The following is a 20,909-nucleotide window of genomic DNA, read 5'->3' on the forward strand; positions in this document are numbered from 1 at the left end:
GGAAGGGGAGGCATTGTTCTCATCCTTTTTGCTAAGCTTCGTGCCTTCTCGAAAGGCAAGGAAAAGCAGTCACTGACAGCAGCTTTCCTTGCCTTTTGCCAAGGCACAGAGCTTAGCAAAAAGGGAACTCTTTGATCTCTGCTTTTTCTAATTTGGGGTTAGAAAAGGGGGGGGGGTCGTCTTATACATTGGGTCTTCTTATAAATGGAAAAATACAGTATGTTCCAGAGCTGGCCATCCAAGCATGCTGTTGACATGGTAATAAGACTTTCTGTGTGTCTTATTGTGTATTAGGGGCTGGATAGGAGCTGGCCAGAGCTGCTCCACTGTGCATAAGAGTTTCTCCATGCATCACTGACAGAGCAGGATAATTATCTTCTATTATTAGTATGAAGTGTCTTTAGGGGAGTTGTCAGTTTAGTTGTAAGGCATGCCCATGTGATTCATAGCAGCAGCAAGTCAATGTTTAGAATGGGACACTACAGCTATAGCTACAGACAACTTGCAAAAATTACAAGGATTCTGGGAAATGTTGCCCAACAAGTCATTTTTCCAGCATTGTATTGCATATGTTTTCAATGTATAATTTTTTTTTTCAACAGAATCATGAGCCATGCTAGATAACTTGGATTTTGGAACTGCTTGGGTCATTGCATAAGACTATCATATTATCAGATAATGCAGCTATACAGAATAGTAATTGTCAAAGAGGGGACATGATGGTAGAAAGATAAGAAAGGACAACATCTGTAAAAGGATTTCAGTCATCCTAACACTTCTGTACAGCTGAAAGATGAGAGCAACTGTAGAAATGTTGTTGCCACATTGCCTTGCTTGTGATACTAGCCTGTATAGCAAGCAAGACAGACTAGGCCAGTGACGGTGAACCTTTTGGGGCCCGAGTGCCCAAACTGAAGCAAAAAACAAAACAAAACAAAACAAAAACCCAGCAGGCAGTGGGCAGAAGCAGAAGTGGCAGTGGTGGAAGTGGCAGCAGAAGGGGGAATCCCAGGCACGGAGGTGCCTCAAGACCCCACTCCAGATCTGCCGCCAGCACCAGCTGCTCCGGATCCTGGCCTGCCACCTGTTGGGGCACCAGCACTGCGGCTGCAGCTGCCTTCTCAGGTTTGGTTGCGGGGGGGGGGGAGGGGAGCAGCGATCCGGCAACTTATGGCTCGTGTTCCCGCAGAGAGGGGTCTGCGTGCCAGCTGTGGCATGCGTGCCATAGGTTCACCATCGCTGGACTAGGCCAAATTCCCTTGCCCAGCAACCTACTGTGGCAACACGATTTGTGAAACATTTCTGAGCTTTCTCGGGCAGAAATACATCCTGAGGATCAGGGCACCTTCTCTTGCATTAGGAACCTTGCAAAAATACAATAGTTACAATGTTAGAATGTAGCTACGACTAGTGTACGTACCTCTGTTGTGATCTAGGATCACATGTGTTGTGCATTTCTAATATTCATACAATCATAACATAACATAAAAGATGACATACAAGGCAACATGCCAGCATAAGGACAAGCACACCATTCTTCACCATATGCTTTATAGATGATGGGCCTGCACATCTGCAGCCATCAACTGGGGAAAAAAAGTCAGGAGGAGAAATGCTCCATAAGGAAGGAGCCTCAGTTGCTCAACAGTAGCAGCAACAAAATCACTTCTGCTTCTCAGATTTTACTGCTGAAAAGAGCAAAGTTCTTTGAGGTAACTAGGGATTGATTTTTGTTCATGTGTAGAAGCGTGAGCTCTATCAAAACTCAAAATTTTCAGTTTTTTTGTATGTCTTTTGTGTCAGGTTCCAGCTGGCAGATCTTGGGGTTCTGGTAAAAAATAAAGCACATCCCCAAAGACTGATAATGGTTATACAAGAAAAGAACATTAAATGTGTGAAGTTTAAAGCTTTACTATAAAACTACCATACATTTTAAGAGCAGAATGGGCTATTTTTCTGTGAATATCAGGACCTAACTAGTAAATAAGTAAGAGCCGTGAACGCCTCTTTGAGAGAGGGAGTGGTCCCTACCACCTTGAAAGAGGCGGTAATTCGACCACTCCTTAAAAAGCCTAACCTGGACCCAAGGCTGGTGGTTAACTACTGACCAGTAGCGAACCTCCCTTATTTGGTCAAAGTGTTAGAGCGGGTTATGGCTTGGCAACTCCTGGCGCTGCTGGATGAAACGGATTTTCTGGATCCATTTCAATTGGGTTTCAGACCGGGTTTTGGCACAGAGACTGCCTTGGTCGCCCTGTACGATGACCTTTGCCGGGAGACAGACAGTGGGAGTGTGACCCTGTTGATACTCTTGGACCTCTCAGCGGCTTTCGACACCATCGACCATGGTGTCCTTCTGGATAGTCTGGCTGGGTTGGGAGTTGGAGGCACCGTTTTACAGTGGTTCCACTCCTTCGTAGCTGACCATGTCCAGAGGGTGGTGCTGGGGGACAGTTGCTCTGCCCCATGGCAGTTATGTCATGGGGTTCCTCAGGGCTCAATACTGTCCCCCATGCTGTTTAACATCTACATGAAACCGTAGGGACAGGTCATCAGGAGGTTTGGGCTGAGGAGTCAGCAATATCCTGACGATACTCAGCTCTACCTCTCATTTTCCACCAATCCAGGTGAGGCAGTTTCTGTGCTGAACTCGTATCTGGACCTGATAATGGACTGGTGAGTGGTGCAGCCGCCATGGAACATATCAAGCCGATTCTGTATAAGTTACATTGGCTACCAGTTGCTGCCCAGGCCCAATTCAAAGTGCTTGTTTTGGCATATAAAGCCCTAAACGGCTTGGGCCCTGGATACCTGAAGGACTGCCTCCTTCCATATGAACCTACCTGGCAGTTAAGATCTAGCCAGGGGGCCCTTTTGAAAGAGCTGTCCCTTAAGGAGGTAAGAGGGAAGACTTGTAGACAAAGGGCCTTTTTGGCAGCTGCCCCCAGAATATGGAATGCCCTCCCGACTGAGATTCGTCTGGCACTGACACTGATGACATTTTGGCGCCAGGTCAAAACCTTCCTGTTCCAGAAGGCTTTTAATTGAAATAATATTAGCTGTGGGTCCAATGGCAATTATATATATTTTTAATTGTATTTTAATTGCTATGAATTTTTATTGTATTTTAAATGTTGTAAGCCGCCCAGAGACCCTTGAGTAGTGTGGGCGGCATATAAATTAAAACAAACAAACAAACAAACAAACAAAACACACACACACACACACACACACACACACACACACACACACACACACACACAGAGAGTTAACATATAGTAAATATGTAGTTAACATATTCCTCTGCCGTCCGTGTATTTGGTTGTACTGTAATTTTATTTTTCCTTCAGTGGCACTCTGAAAAGACCACCCATTTTGTCTTTTACATGGCAACAAAGTAAAACAACAATAAAATGGTAAAGAGCAGGAAGCATACCCTCTTTGTGTCAGCCTATCATTAGGTTTGTTTTTCTGGTTACTGAAACATAATACTCAGAGCTGTGTGGTCTTCTCCTTTAGGGCTAGAGAATCCTCCCTTTTACAAGACAACTGGATGGCTCTTTCCTGGTATCTCCTGTGCCACATTATTCTACTTAGGGTTGCCAGGTCACAGGACATCAGCTGAAGTGTCAGGTAATTGCTGTAGTTCTTTGGGTACCCTTGTAGGGATACAAATTCTACACAGGAGAAAGTCTTAGTTTTAAACACAAACTATCTTTAAAGCCTGGGCATGCATCTCCAACCATTTATTTATTTTATTTATTTATTTATTCAATTTCTACCCCGCCCCTCTAGACAACGTCTACTCGGGGCGGCTTACAAACATTAAAACACATTAAAACAATGTAGAAAAATAACTAACATAATTATTATAATTAATATTATCCAAGATGGCAACATTAAGAACCAGAAAAAAGGGGAAGGAACTTAGGTGACTGGGGGGAAGGCCTGTCTGAATAACCATGTTTTTAGTTGGTTTTTGAACACACCCAGCGAGGGTGCCAGCCGAATTTCAGTGGGAAGTGTGTTCCACAGCCAAGGGGCAACTGCCGAGAAGGCCCGGTTTCTTGTTTTCTCCTTCCGGGCCTCCCTCGGCGTCAGTCCCCTCAGCCGTCCCTGCTGGCTTTGTCGGGTGACTCGGGTAGATCTGGGTGGGAAGAGGCGATCTGCCAAATATTGAGGTCCCAAACCGTTTAGGGCTTTATATGTAATCATTAATACTTTGAAGTCAATGCGGAAACGAATAGGTAACCAGTGCAGCGCAGCCAGAGTGGGGGAGATGTGCTGATATTTTCTCACCCCACTAATAAGCCTGGCTGCTGCATTCTGGACCATCTGGAGTTTCCGCAAGAGCCTCAAAGGCAGCCCCACGTAGAGTGCGTTACAATGGTCTAGTCTCGAGATTACGAGCGCGTGGACTAGAGTAGTGAGGGCCCCCCGATCAAGATATGGCCGCAGCTGGGCAATCCGCCATAGATGAAAATAGGCAGAGCGGACCACGGACGCCACCTGGGTTTCCATGGTTAGCGCCGGGTCCAGATGTATCCCCAAGCTGCGGACCTCACTCTTTGCGGCAAGGGTCGTCCCTCCAAAAGAAAGGGAGTCACCTATGCCGCTGACGGGAGGGCCACCCACCCTCAAGACCTCCGTCTTGTCCGGGTTCAGCCTCAATCCATTAGACTGCATCCATTCCAGTACGGTGTCCAGGCAGCGCTGAAGGGACTGGACGGCATCCACTGAAGTTGGAGTAAAAGAGATGTAGAGCTGTGTGTCATCAGCGTACTGGTGACACGATGCCCCACACCCTCTGATGACCCCGCCCAGCGGCCTCATGAAGATGTTAAACAGCATTGGGGAGATGATCGACCCCTGTGGAACCCCACAATTGAGATTCCACGGGGCCGAGACATTCTCCCCAATCTGCACTCTCTGGGGGCGGTCCTCCAGGAAGGAGCGGAGCCAGGCAAGAGCGAGGCCACCAACTCCCAACTCGGAGAGCCTCCCCAGGAGGATACCGTGGTCGACGGTATCAAAGGCAGCTGAGATGTCGAGGAGGACCAACAAGGACACATTGCCCCCATCGGCCTCCCTCAACAGGTCATCCAGCAGTGCGACCAGTGCCGTCTCTGTACCATAGCGTGGCCTGAAGCCCGACTGAAATGGGTCTAGAGCATTGGTTTCATCTAAGAGTGCCTGAAGCTGGTCTGCCACCACCCTCTCAACCACTTTGCTGAGGAAGGACACACTGGCGACGGGCCTATAATTGCCAATTTCATCCGCCGCCAGATTTGGTTTCTTCAACCATTCCCAGGGGTGCCATCACTAGGATTCAGCCAGTCAGCACAAAGGTGCTTGCAAGTGTGTTTTGCTTCTGCCTTCCCAATTATTGCCTTTCCCACTTCTGTGATGTTATTGAGACATGCGACCTACTGCAAAATTCTGCTTCAACTTGTGGTTGGAGCTTCGAGTTACGGACAGAAAAAAACATGGGGGAGGCAGGGAAAGCGCAAAATTTGAACTTTCTGTTAACCGTTGGCCAGTGAAGAGGCTGCTTCTCTGCTACCTCACTTGTCCCAGTGATTCGAGAGTGGATAGAGAGTTTTCAGACTGCCTAGTACTGTAATGTATGGACTGTATTTTTTGGCTTTTTGTTAATTTTTGATTTTTGGATTTTTTACTTTCTTTTTTAAAACAGAGAGACTGCCTGTTCTGGGTGAGTACACTGTATTTACTATACTATACAGGGTTATTTGTAGCTTGGGGGGGTTAGGGCTAGGGGGGTTATGTTTCTGTGCTCTGATGGGTCTTGCAGTGTGGATTTAAAATGTGAAAAGTACAGTAGAAGACTGTAATATTAAATTAAAATTAAATGTAAAAATTAGACTGTTCCCTCCCTCCCTCACCCTTTTAAACCTAAGTTCATCTTAGGTTAAAAGAAGATAAATTCTCCCCCTAGTCGTAGAGTATGGATTAACTGGCTTTGCATTAGTTCCTATGGGAACTAATGCTTCGACGTACGAATGGCGTCTCGACATAAGAACCAAAAACAGCCGAAACAGATTAATCAGTTTTCAATGCATTCCTACGGGAATTTTTGCTTCGACTTACGAAAATTTCAAGTTGAGGCACCACTGCCACTATACCGCTAGCCTCATTTGCCTGGTATAACTGTAGTGAAATAACAATAATTATGTGCTGTCAAAGTTGATTCCAGTCAAAGTTGATTCCAACTTACAGTGTCCCTTTCCAGGATTTTCTAGGTACAGTACACTCAAAAGTGGTTTACTATTCCCTTATTCGGGGGGGAGGGTCTGGGACTGTGCATCTTGCCCAAGGCCATGTAGGCTTCCTTTTTTCCCCAGGAGACACAGTGAGGAATCCAGCTCACTAAGTGTGTTTCTGCCTATGCTAGAGGAATGGAAAAATGAAAATATTTTATTCTAGGAACTTTTATCTATTCTAAAAACAAACAAACCCTTGCTCTTCAATTCTTCTGATTAAAAAAGTTAAAACCGATCAAAAACCCCAAGAATAGTTACAGCAAATATATGTATTTCAAGAAAAAAATACACAAGAGTTCGCATTTCCTCCTTCCTTTTGGTTTTCAGGATAGAGAGCTCAGTCGAGACAGAAGGAAAAGTCACGTACAAACTAAACGTAACATAAATCGCTTTTCCCGTCACCGACTAACAATACAACACAACTGCCGCTATGGATGCATGACAGACAGACAGGTCCACACATGCAGTTTTCTTTCTCGAGCTAGCTGAGCGAGGAATACAAATCCCAGGATGCAACGCCTTCAAAGCACTCCCGCGACGAGCAGCCGCGGCCGAAAGACTACATATCCCAACATGCCACGCGAAGAAGAGCCAGCCTTCTGGAGCCTGCTTCGGGAGCACCGCCTTTATGGGGCCTGTAGTTTTTCCGCCGCAAACTCCTCCCGCCCCCCCTCCACCCCGCAAGCTTTGTCCCAGGCGGCGGCGAAGCGAAGTCCGTCGGCGCATGCGCGTGGCTCGAGCGAGGCAGTTCCTGTCGCCTGCCGAGGCCATAAAGTTTTCTCCTTTGAGGCGGGAGGAGGGGAGAGCGCGAGCGCTGAGAGGAAAAGAGGGCGGGGCTGCGCCGAAGAGGCGGCTGGTCCGGCTTCGCGGGCGGCTCGGCGTTGCTCTCTGAGGGGGGTCTCCACAGGAATTTCCCTCGACTTGAGTGAGTCCCGGCCCTCTGAGGGAAAGCAGGGCCGGGGAGGGCTTCCCCCCGCACTCCTTCCTACCGCGCCGGTCGAGGGGGGTTCACTCTGCCTCCCAGGAAAGGGGAGCTGTGAGTAGGAGGCAGAGGCGGGAGGGTTGCCTTGCTGTCGACGTCCTGCGCGTGTGAGTGAGGGGGGGGGGGAGGCGGCGGGATAAGGTTATGGGGCTGGTAAGGCGGAGGTACCCCCTGAACAGCTCGAGGGAGGGGGGTGGGCCTGCCGAAGGGTCGTGTGAACGCGTTCGGCTGGTGCGAGGGAGCTGGAACACACGGGTCCCGGGCGAAAGGGGCGGCAGGCGTGCTTGGCGTGTTTGGGAAGGCGAGGCGGGGTAAAAGGTTGAGGGGGTGGAAGGAGTGGCAAGTCTTGAGAGGCGGGGGAGGGATTGAAAGGCGGGGCTGAAGAAGTAAAGGAAGGATTGGGGGGGTTGGAGTTGGCTTAGGGGGAGGGGAGGACGAAGTAATTCCTTGAAGGCTTGCTTGTTCGCCCTGGGGTGGGGTGGTTGTTTGTAGGGCAGTATAACTTTGGGGTGCCGGGTTCTAGCTTGGGTGGTGGGTCTGTAAATCTCAGGCCGGGGCTGTTAATGCCACCCTTCGTGCCATGGTGCCTGTAGGGACGTGCATGGACAAATGGACCTCTGTTCTCATCAAAGGTAGTGCTGCTAAATTGGATGGGTGTTGAGGGCTATTCGTGAAAGAGCAGTCGTGTATCTTTGCTTGTGATGGAACCGGGGATCTCCGTGTTTAGAGGCAACAGTGTGTGGTTGGGCTTATCCATCAGGTCTTGTCTTCCATCTTTTTGAAATCAGGATGGAGACCTGTTGGGCTGCTTGAGAAGCTTTTGGTGCACCAAAAGTTTTAGAAGAGCTGGTCTGGGACGTGCGTGATGGAGAAGCACTGGGTTTGGTATTAAGTTCCATTAGCGGTGCTGGTGCTGAGACTGAAGAAGACAGACTAGGAGAGGAGGAGGAGATAAAAGTGTAATAATAGGTGTAATAAGAGTGTTGGGGATTGCCTGTATAATAAACATTTTGAGAAAAAGTTGATATAAATCACTTCTAATCTCTGCACCATTCAGCATTTTCTTTTAAGCATTTGGCTTCATTTCTCAGTAACTTTTTACTTTGGGTATAATTGACCTGGTAAATATTTTAGAATACTGTATGCAACATCCCCAGCGGTCAGGGGCTGATCTTGTTACTAAGTAGTTCTGGTTATTTCAGTGCTCTGTGATGCTGTAGAGAGATCTTATCTCTCTTGAATCATAAGAGTGATTTGGGTTGTGGTTGTGTGCTGCATCTGTATAAAGGATGGGTGGGGGCATGAATGCCTGAACATCTTTTCAGTGGCTTTTTGCATCTTGTGTATGTGTATATTATTAATTTAAATTGAAGTCTTGAAGTAGCTGCTAAAGAGAAGAGATATCAGAACTCGCATTCAGTATAACTTCACAACCAGGATGGATTCAATTTAAATCAAGTCAGTTTAAATCACTAGCCAATAAACATTTTATTTTTTAAAAATCCAATTTAAATTTTAAAATAAAAATTGGATTTTTAAAACTCAAATTGGATTTTTTGATTTAAATCAGATTTTTAAAATAAAATGCTTACTGGCTATCCGCTCATTTCTCAACTACTTCAAAACCCTGCCAATATTGAGCTGTCTTACTTTATCTATATCTATGTATGGCTTTGTGTTTGCCAGTGTTTTGATTTTAATATCATAGCATAATAGTAGTTTCTCTCATTTTATTATTTATAGGTAGAGATGGGCCCAAACCACTGATTTGACTGTCCATGCCGGTTTGACAAATAGTAAAATAGGTGTTCTGTGGGTTGGCTCCCTGGCCCCTCAGGAGTACACCCACTTGGAAGCCATGTCCTGACTTCCCTGCTTCCACCTGGCACTGCCTCTTAAGTGGGTGCCTGCTGGGGTCGGGGTGGTGGTGGCACTCTAGACCAGTGGTTCTTAACGTGGGCGATAATGCCCCCCATGGGGCGATTTCATTTTTCAGGGGGGCAGTAGAACGAAAAGGGGCGGTGTGGGGGCGCTGGAGCAGAAGGGGGGTGGTAGGGGGGCGCTGGAGCAAGCCAAACCTGTGAAGATGGCTGCAGCCTTTTTACAGTGTGCATGAATATATATTTTCCTCCAATCTTAATTTAGTTTCAGAGTTTTTGTCTTGAAATTTTTAGTTCCTGCATTGCGGTTTGTTTTTATGCCCTTTTTATACTGTATTCCTTTTTGCGTCTTAAAATTCGCTTGCAACTAAATTATTATATGTTACTTTTTGGGGGCATTTCATTTTCTTGGAATTGAATTTTGTTTTCAGGGATCATTGGATTTAAGTGGCATAAATAAATAAATAAATAAATAAATAAATAAATAAATAATATCGCCATGGGGAGGGGGGGCAATGATAACTTCCTCAATGGCTCAAGGGGGCATTTCTTTCAAAAAGGTTAAGAACCACTGCTCTAGACTGCAGAACCACAGAACTGGCAGTTTGTGCTCATCTCTATCCATGAAAACAGAATATGGTTTTCTTTTTATCTGGACAGTTGTAGTTTGTAGTATTCAAATAATGTAAAGGAAAGTTGGCACATATTGCCCTTCTAAAGTGTCATGTTGAAAGAAAGCATCGGTCTGGTTACTGTGAATGTTGACCTTTTTGAAGAAGAAAAAAACTGAAATGATCTCAGCCAAACCTTATTGTGCTGGGAATTGCATGGCATCCATGTGAATTCTCTCACAAAATAATGTGTGATTTGTGATTTCGGCTTATTCTAGCGGCAGGTTGTACTCTTTCACATTTGCAGTATTATCCTATGAAGATCCTATAGTTGGATACCAGGAAATCAACATTCTTAGCACATTCTGAAATAACATTGAGGATGATTATCTGAAATACCATAGTTAAGATACTCATGCCAATGGCATGGACTCTTTATGTTATAATTACTTCGATACATGACTACCAGACTCCATAACTACTTTTGCAGAAAAAGCATTATTAATTAAAGACATGATCAATTCTTAAGATGATTAGTTATGAACAAATATTAAAAATTATGCAATAAGCAGTAGCATATATGCTAACAGATTACATGCTAAGCAGTGTGAATTGTTTTCCCTTCAAGTTGATGATTTCCAGTGGTGGTATTTTGGCCATCCGTGATATAATCCATAGGCTAGAGGCTCATATTCATGCAATAGCAGGCAAATGGTTGAAGACAAGAAATTGCATCTGTGTTGTCCAATTGTGTATCAAGATTTCCTTCTCTCTGGCAGTGAGCATGTAGACAATTCTGTGGAGTGTGACAGATGAAAGGATATTTGGATTCTTGGGATTTTGATGGGGTTTGTCGTAAAAGAAATAGCTTCCTAGTTAAAAGAATTCTTTTTAATACTTCAGTTTCTCATCCTTGCCTGTATTGACAAAGTTGACTATTCTTGAACATAACATGTAATTTGATGGTGGCAGATCTGAGAATTTAACATGCAAACATGGACATTTTGTTTTCACTCCCTTCCCCTTAAAGTACTTATTTGAATTAAAAATATACTGCATTTGTTGCATCTAAAATATGAAATTTATATTGGTATTTGTGCAATCACATAGCTTGGTGTCCCCTCCAAATTATGTATCTGTGACATAATGTCACCAAATTTAATAGTGGAAGGGTTTTAACCATCCCTTGCATGTAAGGAAAACTTTGGCATGTTGTAACTGTAACTGTGTCCTGTAAAAGCACCATCAGAAAAAGCGGGGGGGAAAGTAACCATATAGGTGTTACTAAAGCATATGACATTGATTGTGTACAAAAAATACAGTCAGGGCTTTATGGTGATGCATTCATATTTACTGAAAGACCACTGATCTTTCAATAAAGGGTGTCATACAGAGGAGGGGCAGGATCTGTTCTTGGTCATCTCAGAGTGCAGGATACACAACAATGGGCTCAAGTTACAGAAAGCCAGAAGTTGGTTGAATATCAGGAAAAACTTCCTAGCTGTTAGAGCAGTAGGACAATGGAACCAATTACCCCAAGAGGTGGTGAGTGCTCCAACACTGGAGGTATTCAAGAGAAACTTAGACAAGGATCTGGCAGATATCCTTTGATTTGTATTCCTGCCTTGAGCAGTGGGTTGGATTTGATGGCCTTATAGGCCTCTTCCAATTTTACTGTTCTATGATTCTATGATACTCCAGTTGCAGGAATGGTATAAAATTATCTTTGCCGCTCTTGTACTCAGTTTCCACATCTCATGAATGGGCATTCTACCTGAGTGTTTCAGTGAGTGATCACCTCTGTTTCAGAATTTTATGAAATATAAATGTACTTAAAATAGTGATAGTTTCAGACAGTGGCACTACAATGTCTAATGTTTTTAATTGTGACGGATAAAGAATTATATAGTAAATATTTAAATATGAGTTGATATTGCAGTTGGGTTTCACAAACCTGTATTTTATCATGCATTTCCTGCTCATACAAGGTGAAAAGAGGGCTTCTTTTGTTTTAAAGGAAGTAAACTAATGGTGTCATTTTGAAAATAGGCATACTTCCTTGAGGAATATGAAAAAATGTCAGGAGTGTGTAGGTGTTTAATTTTTCTATAGAACATCATTTCTATAGAACAATATAATAAAGGCTTTTCATGACAAGATGAGTGATTTATACTGGTTCTGACAGTTCAACTTCTATACAGCTTCAGAAGCCTGTCATGTTGGTGCATTTTCCAAGACTTAAACTATTTGTTTAAATTTGGCTAATCTATGTATTCAAAAATATCTATAGTACGAGGGAAATTGTTAAAATACTATAATTAGAGTTTTAAAGTACATTGGTTTCTGGATTTCTTACCCCTCCAATACATTGCCCTCTCTGCTTTAGTATTTGTTCCTTTTAGAAAACACTTCAGTGCATTTTAATTGGTGGCAGCTGGTTCTTGTTGAGAAACCTTGTTGTATAGAAAGCTGGAATATTTACAGCATACTGGTTAGTGCTATTTGAGCTTGACAACATGAAACTCACAATTGAAGCAGAAAAGGAAATCAGTGCACAAGGTAATGTCTTGATTATCTCTCTTAGTTATGACCCAGAAAACCAGCAGTGGCTTGGTCATGAGTAAGGAAGTTGAGGACTCAGTGATGCTATCACAGGAGACATGTGGCCCTACCTCCACCCGTGAGCTGGCAAAGCAGAATACTCCCAAGTCCTCCATAACCAAGGCATTGTTGGAAATGACCTGCCTGGGCCCAGCTTCAGCACTTAGGCAGCCCAACTTCCCAAAGGAGGTCCATGATACCTTAGCTACTGTGCCAATTACAGCAGCCTACCGACAGGAGCTCATGAAAAGAATAAAGAATGCTTCCCACTTTGATGGAAAGAGTAGCATCTGGGAGGGAAGTAGCCTTGGTCCAGAAGACGCCTCAGTCAAACTCCTGACCTTGTTGAAGCAAGGTCCTTATTGGTGTTATTCTACATGCTGCCTTGCGGGCTTCCACTACTGGCCTTATTAGGGTGCTCTCTTTCTATTTTTAAAGTGCAGTATAAATGTTTTGCATTGAAGAAGAATCGGAGGAAGAAGTAGTGCTGTCATGAATTTCCTGTATCACTGTAGCCTTTAGAATTGTAGAAATGTACCAAGTTGTTCATTTAAAAGCACTAGTAGGACAATTTATTTAAAGTAGCAGACATAAAAAAATAATCTTTCATGGGACCAGTTAGGGTTCAGTAATTTATTTAAAAGTTTTAGTCGAAGATAATTTGGGGACACAAGTGTGGGAATCACTGCTCTAGAGCATATGTCCTTCAGGCCACACCATGCAGTCCTAATTTAGAGAGAAGGATGAATAACAATTTAAAATTACGTGTGTTTACAGACATGACAGTTTTGTACTTAGATCAGTTACAGTGTCTCAGCCTGCAGAGCTGTTGTGAAGTGGAGAGGAAGAGTGTCATACACACCACTTTGAGCTCATTGGAGAGCTGGCAGGATATAACAAATAACCTATTTTCAGCCAGGATGATTGCACTTTCTCCTTTCCTTAGTAATAAATACTGTGTTATCCCATCCTTATTGTACTAGTTTTAGGTTTATAAGTGGTTGAAGAGTTTTTGGCTTGCAAAAAACCATACAGACCTTCAGTGTGTCATCCTCTTCTAGAATACTCCTAGAAGATATTGTGTAAGATGCTCCATTCCCTTTCATTCTCCCCTCAATTCCTAGTCTAGCATACAATCAGCACATACTGAGCATGCCCAGCATGCTTTTAGACTGTTTTCTGGCTTTAGATCTCATCATTAGTCTTTTGTGGGTTTTGTTTCGCTTTTTATAATTATGCAAGCTCACAGGCTTCTTATCTATCTTTTGTCTCTGCATGTGCCTATTTATTTATTTATTACATTTATATCCCACCCATCTAGCAGCAAGCCACTGCTCTGGCCAATTAGCAATAAATTAAAACAAACATTGTACCTCCCCAACAGAAGAAATAAATAATAAAGGCCAAACAACAAACTCCAGAGGCAAGGGAAACAAAACTCAAATTCAGACTCATGGGTCAAATTGAAATATCAAAGGAGGAGGATGTTTTTGAAACCTGCCTTGAACAGGGACATGGTGGCGCTGTGGGTTAAACCACAGAAGCCTCTGTGCTGTAAGGTCTGAAGATCTTCAGCTGTGAGATCAAATCCACGTGACGGAGTGAGCGCCCGTCACTTGTCCCAGCTCCCACCAACCTAGCGGTTCGAAAGCATGCAAATGCGAGTAGATAAATAGGGAACACCTTGGTGGGAAGGTAACAGCGTTCCGTGTCTAAGTCACACTGGCCATGTGACCACGGAAGATTGTCTTCGGACAAACGCTGGCTCTACAGCTTGGAAACGGGGATGAGCACTGCCCCCTAGAGTCGAACACGACTGGACAACAATTGTCAAGGGGAACCTTTACCTTGAACAGCTAGACTTTAAGATGTTTCCTGAAGGTCAAGAGGGAAGGAGCCAAACATATCCACCGATGGTGCATTCCATAGCATTGTGGCCACCACTGAGAAGCCCTAGTTCCTGGTTATTATTTTCCAGGTATCTCTTTGGATGACCACCTTCAACTTGAGGGATAGCCAGAGTGGAATGACCAGCCCAGGTGGATGATCTTTAAAATAGGCTGCACATCTCAGTGTGAAAGGCCACATGTAAGAAGAAACTGAAGAATAAATGGGGTTAGAACCAAATTAACCCCAAAACTAGAACCCGCAATGTTGAGCAGAAAAATTTCTGGTTATTATTGTTTTGAAGAAGACTTTTTATTTGTGGGGACAAACTTTTTGTAACAATGAGTGAATAGATACCAAATTGCCTAAATGTTATATTGAATGATGTATTATAAGCTGCTCTGCAAACAATGACTGGGGTGGCTGGTGACTTCAGTGGAAGACAGCTGAGTTCTGTTGTAAATACTGTATTTTTCGCTCTGTGATGCACTTTTTCCTCCAAAAAAGTGGGGGGAAATATGTGCAGTTTAAATTCTAACTGTAGGTGGTGAAAGATACTGCTTCTTGGTAGCTCTTACGCCCCAATATTAGGAAAAGCTGCGTAGGAAGGCCAGGTAAGCTCCCAGAGGTCTACAGGGGGTGGGTGGTGATTTCGGCCTGCTAGGCCCGCAGGGTGGTGGAGGAAGATGGCTCGGAAGGGTCTGGGAAGGGAAAGGAACATGGCGATTTCGGCCTAGCAGGACGAAATTGCCAGAATATCTTTTTCCTGTTTTGCTCCCCTAAAAATTAGGTGCATCTTATGGAGCGAAAAAATACGGTAGATGTCTCTGCACAGCCTATTGGTTGTGCTAAATCTTATGGCAACAAATGTTTTTCAGTAACATTTTTGCTTAAATAAAAAAAATTGAAGGAAATACATGTTCTAAAAATAGAAGATATATATTCTAATAAAAATAATTTCCAAATAAAGCTTTGAATTTGTTAAAATATAATATTTAAGCCTCATTAACTGTATCTTTTCTTAACCAAATATTGCAAGTTATAGAAGCATATTGTATTGGGTAATGTTGTGTTTCGGCAGCTGGAAAATTTCAGTGGGGTGAAAGAGCTACAAAGAAGCAGCCTTATCACCACCTATAGTTAGAAATTTGAATTTCCCATCTTTTTCCCTGTTTTTTTTCTGTTCAGAAGTGGAAGCTCTGGTCGCAAGTAAAAGCAAAATTTTGTGGCTGGAGCGGGTCGTAACTCAAAATGTTCATAAGTAGGGACGTTCGTAAGTCGAGGCACCACTGTATCTGGCTGTGGAGCCAGAGATTGAGAATTCAATTCCCCTGTATGCCTCCTTGTCAGGGACTTACAGTTCTATTATTATTGTTACATTCTGCATTTCATTGCTAGAGATAGGAATTTTTTTCTTCAGTAATTGGCAGTGTTGTTAATTTAGGTTCTGAATAAAACTTTTGCTACATTAATTTAAGTGAAACTGCATGCCAGCGAATTGTTTAATACAGTAAGTTAAACAGGAGCAAGTACAAGACAGAAGGGTATCCTTCATAGGTGTACCCTTAGCCTGTCCTTGCAGACTGTCTCTCAGGAGATAGGTTCCATTTTCTTGCTTGGTGAAGAGTTCTGTTTTCTGTAAAGGCCTGTATTTGGCCTTTTTCCTTTTTTTTAATAGCACTGAATCTGCATTACCTGCTTATTCCATTGCTGTACTGTTTCCATAAGCCTGCATTCTAAAAATTGACATAAATATCTTAACATCTAAAACCTTAAGCACTTGAAAGCTAGCAATATATAACAATCTTCTTCAAAGTGTCATTATGCTAATTACTTCTAAGTTATTTACCATACTATTTTTGTCTGATACCTAGTGTAGGGGATGGAGTGATGGACCAAGATTCAGAACACCTGGGTTGCAACCCCTGCTTGGCCAAGGAACCTCACTGGATGTAGCAGCACTGGAGAAATCACTCTTTAAACATCTCATTTAACATTAAAAACTCTATTAGGGTTGCTATAAGGTTGCTCCACCTAGATAGCACATTATGCACACATACAGAGCTTTCATACTTGGACCTCTTTAGACCAGGGGTCGTCAACCCCCGATCTGCAACCCAGTGCTGGTCCGTGGGCTTGCCGGAACTGGGCCACTGGTATGGATCTCCACCCCGCACGCACGCGTGGTGAGTGTGTCATGCTCGCACGGAGGGCCTCGTGCCTGCGGTGGGCGTGTCATGCTTGTGGGGGATGTCGTGCCCACATGCATGCGCGCAAGCGTGACACACCCATCGTGGGCGCAACACACCCACCGTGGGGGAGCTCCCGCCTATGGAGCTTGCTCCCCCCAGCTGGTCTGTGGTCCCAAAAAGGTTGGGGACTGCTGGTTTAGACTTTCATGTTCACACTCTTTGTTGAAATGTATTGTGAAATATGATACAGGCCACAGTTTTACAGAAACATGAGCACTTAAACATTTGAGTTATGTACTTAATTATTTATTTGATACAAAAGTTAGTTCAGCCTTAAGTTCAGTTAAACATGAGAAGCTTGTTGGTTGACTTGGTCAGTATATTTAATATTTCCCTACTATCTTTATAGCAGTTCCCCCCCCCCCAAAAAAAAAGATAGGTATGGTCACTTCCACTCAAAGTTCCCACTGTTCCTACCTCATTAATCACCTCTTCTCAGTTGGTGAATATCAGGTGCAGGACTGTTCTTTTTCCTTCAATCTTCTGGAACCTGAAGTTGTTGCCAAGGCAAGTGAGGAATTTCATAGCAAAGCTGGTCTTCAAACAGATATCAGGGTAGTTTAACTCTCCTGTTGTCAGTACACTTCTCCTCTATGAATATTTGGTAATCTGCCTAAGCAGGGCCTCATCCAGTTTTTCACCCATGCTAGAATGTTTGTAGCAGACAATGCTATCAATATTTTGCTTTCCTTTAGTTTCTACTTTGTGCTTTCCACCAGTATACCTTGCTCCAACTCATTGATTTCATCACTGTTTTAGAAATCCTTTAATAAAATGTCATTTTTCTAATCTTCCTGTCTAGTCTTTTGCTTCTGAATATGTTAAACCATTTAGTCTCTTCTTTCCAGTTATGAGTTTCATCCCACCAAAAAATTCAGTAGGATCTGGGTCCAAGCTGTCCCCAATGGATGCTGGAAAATGCAGATAGTGTAATGGCAAACGCTGTACATACATGGTCTTGCTCACTCTAGTGGCCAGTCCTGGTAACTTCATTTTTTAGAAATAAATATTTCTAGGATTTTTCTTTTAATAATTTTAATATTTTCAGACCATAGATAAGTGATAAGAGGATTCTTCTGGTAACTATTAAATCATATTTGCCTCCTGTATTAAAAGTTTCAAGCTTATCTTGTTTGCCTCCCAGCCTCTGTGCTTGTTCCTGATATGCAAGGCTTGTTTTTGCTTATTTAATTATTCTCAGATTTGTGCAGAAAAAAAAAATAATTGGGCATTTTTCTCCACTGTGTAAAACTTTAGAATATTAATTGGTAATAGAATCATGGTTATAAACATGTAGTTACTTAATTTAAAAGACAACCATAGTTTATTTTATTTTGTCTTATTTTTTGATGAGGGAGAAGTTTTGGTTATTAGGTACAAATGAAGTAGTTCTGGAATCCATCTGCACAAAAAGTGTACCATAGCTTGGAAAGAAAAAAACACACAAATTTAGGCTGTACATAATAACAGCTGAATGTGTGCGTCAGTACTTACTTTTATAATAGATGATCAGGAGCATGGGGATCCATCTGGACCCAGCGCTTACTATGGAATCCCAGGTGGCGTCGGTGGTCCGCACTGCCTTTTTTCACCTCAGGCGGATAGCCCAGCTGCGGTCCTACCTTGATGTGGGTAGGACCACCTTGGTGCATGCGCTCGTACTCTCGAGATTAGACCACTGCAACGCGCTCTACGTGGGGCTACCTTTGAGGCTGCTGCGGAAATTACAGGTGGTGCAGAATGCAGCGGCCAGATTACTCAGTGGAGTGAAATAATACCAACATATCTCACCCACTCTGGCCGCATTGCATTGGCTGCCCATCCGGTTCCACATCGACTTCAAAGTGTTGATGCTTATGTACAAAGCCCTAAACGATTTAGGGCCTTGATATTTGGCGGAACGCCTACTCCCACCAAGATCTACCCGTATCACTCGTGCGAGCCAGGAGGTGAGGCTGAGGAGCCTAACGCCGAGGGAGGCCCTGAGGGAAAAGACAAGAAATTGGGCCTTCTCGGTGGTGGCTCCTTGCCTCTGGAACATTAGGTCTCCATTAGGCTGAACCATAGAGCTGGTGGTGGTGCAGAAGAAATATAAAAGTTCCTAAAATGATGGCCACATGTGTGGGTTAGACTCCTTTGTAAAAAGCATAAACTTCCATAAAATTATGAGATTAAAGATCTTCATCTGCCTTGTTCAACAAACTTATTAACTAGACTGTACACTTCTGTTTTGAACAAGTGATACAAGAAATTTTGGGCAATTGCTGCATTTCAGATTGGAAGTTATGAATGATGCACCCTCAACAAAGTTTTTGAATACCTTAAAATGAGTATGTTTTTAGAAGTATCCAGAGGTTAATCCCAAATCAAAACTAAACTCAGTCAAAATAAGATAAAAATATATAATCACACCCCCAAATGGCTGTCGATTAGGAGTTTTACTTTATGTATCAGTGCAAGACATGGTCTTTTTACCAATGATGTTCCATTTACAAAGTGCACTTCTCCTGGGAATATGGACTGGTTTTGGTTGAAACTGGTTTCAACTAAATATATTCAGTTCTTTTTTCTTTTCAGGGCAGTGTCTAAAAAGATGTTGAAAATTAAAAATCAGGACTCCAAAATTATATTGTTAGGTTAGATTTTGTGCCATGGGAATGGCAGAATTGGTGAACTCAACACTGATTCAGGACTCGGATAAAGAAAGGTGGAAATAACTACTATAGGATTATGTAATAAACTCTACAAAGTTTAGTAGGCAGGAATATATTTCCTCATTTTCCAAATCAAATTATAGAACTGCATGTGTTTTCTTTGTACTACATACCTGTCTTGAAGTCTTTATATGCCCTCAGTGGTGAAAGAAAACCCCAATGGTTGAAAATAACTAGTCTTGAGGATTACTGTATTTTTGCGTGTATAATATGCCCCCATGTATAAGACTCCCACTTTTCTAATCCAAATTTCTTTGCAAGAAAGTGGAGGGGGAAGGCAGGGATCAGTGCTTTGATTACTGCTTTTCCCCTCCACTTTCTTTTCAAAAAGCTGCTTACCCCCTTGCAAAAAGTAGAGGGGGAAAGCAGCTTTTTGCAAGGAGTGTGGGGGGGGGAAGCACTTTCCTCGCAAGAAAGTGGACGGGAAAAGTGATTCCTGCTTTCCCCCTCCGTTTCTTGTGAGGAAAGTGTTTTCCCCCTCCACTTTCTTTGCAGAAAGTGAAGGGGGAAAGCAGGGATCAGGGCGCTTGGATAGCTCCCCCCTCCTTACTACTGTGTATAAAACAACCTTCTAATTTTTCTCTAATTATTTTTGGGGAAAGTGTCATTTTATACATGGAAAAATATGGTTTTTTTTAAAAGTACAGATCAAATAATGCTTTGGAGGGGTTACAATAAATCTTTTCTATCTCGCCTCCCTCAGCTTTTTTGTTTTTGGTCTAGATTTATTTTTGCAAGAGAGCAATATTATTTCCAATTGAATTCCTTTTTTTTTTTTTTAAGAAAAGTTTGAATCATCTAATGCAGTGGTCCAACCCCCCGGTCTGCAGTCCAGTGCCGGTCTGTGGGCTTCCCAGGACTGGGCCGCAGAAAGGGATATCCAACCTGCACGCATGGTGGGCATGTCGCAATCGCATGCCAACCCATGAGCATGACATGCCCACCAGTGAGCACAGGGGTGCCCCTGCCCCCCCACATGGAGCCTGCACCCCAACCAGTCTGTGGTTCCAAAAAGGTTGGGGACCACTGATTTAATGGACATGTGTCAAACTCAAGGCCTGTGGGCCGAATCTGGCCTGCCAGGCCATTCCATGTATCCCTTGCAGTGTTGCCTGCTATTGTGCAGCATATAATACGCAAGTCACTCATAATTCTCCATAAGGATCCTGGGAATACAGATAAAAACAAAATGGCTGAGATTTTGTTGTACAGCTCTATGTGTGCAGTGTAGCTGACATCATCATTTCAAATCTACTCTGATCAAAGGCAGTTTTGGGGTGCACATGATTCATGCACAGTGCAATAAAGTTGTGTACACTCAATAATCTCCAGTGGGAATTTGCTGCTGCAGAGTTGTGCAAGAGTATTTTAACCAAAAAGTTATAATATTAAAATGCAAGTAAGTTATCATATGAAATATGAACACTGAATTGAAACAATGTGAAAGCCCAGCAAGGGGAAAAAGACACCCATAATTAAGACATCCTTCTTTGGCATTCAGTCAGTCCTTCAGTCTCGAGAGACTGTGGTAACATACTCTGAATTGAGGAGTGTCCTCTCCAGAGCATGAAGCCTGGGTAAAGGATAAGCTGTTACCCAAGCAGCAGATCCCCCCTCTCCACGTTGCTGAAATGGTCCAATGGAAAGGCAAGAGCCAATACAACTGGTTCCAGCAACGTCGCAGGAATTGGCAGAACAACA

The 20,909-nt window shown here is 43.2% G+C and overlaps 1 protein-coding gene across 9 annotated transcripts in view; it reads left to right on the plus strand.

Moving 5' to 3' along the window:
• The first annotated feature begins 7,069 nt into the window (after nucleotides 1-7,069).
• PLEKHA1 (pleckstrin homology domain containing A1) overlaps nucleotides 7,070-20,909 on the plus strand; it is a 44,557-nt gene continuing 30,717 nt past the window's right edge. For 4 of the 9 annotated variants that reach the window (XM_078391187.1, XM_078391189.1, XM_020786482.3 and 1 more), the window contains exon 1: nucleotides 7,070-7,206. The gene's annotated coding sequence lies outside the window, so the exon portion shown is untranslated. Of the gene's footprint in view, nucleotides 7,371-7,618; nucleotides 7,896-20,909 lie in introns of those variants that run through there. The other 5 variants (XM_072995445.2, XM_020786483.3, XM_078391188.1 and 2 more) reach the window with 3 other exon arrangements.

The sequence above is a fragment of the Pogona vitticeps genome, chromosome 3, assembly GCF_051106095.1.
Source record: "Pogona vitticeps strain Pit_001003342236 chromosome 3, PviZW2.1, whole genome shotgun sequence".
NCBI classification, from domain to species: Eukaryota; Metazoa; Chordata; class Lepidosauria; order Squamata; family Agamidae; genus Pogona; species Pogona vitticeps.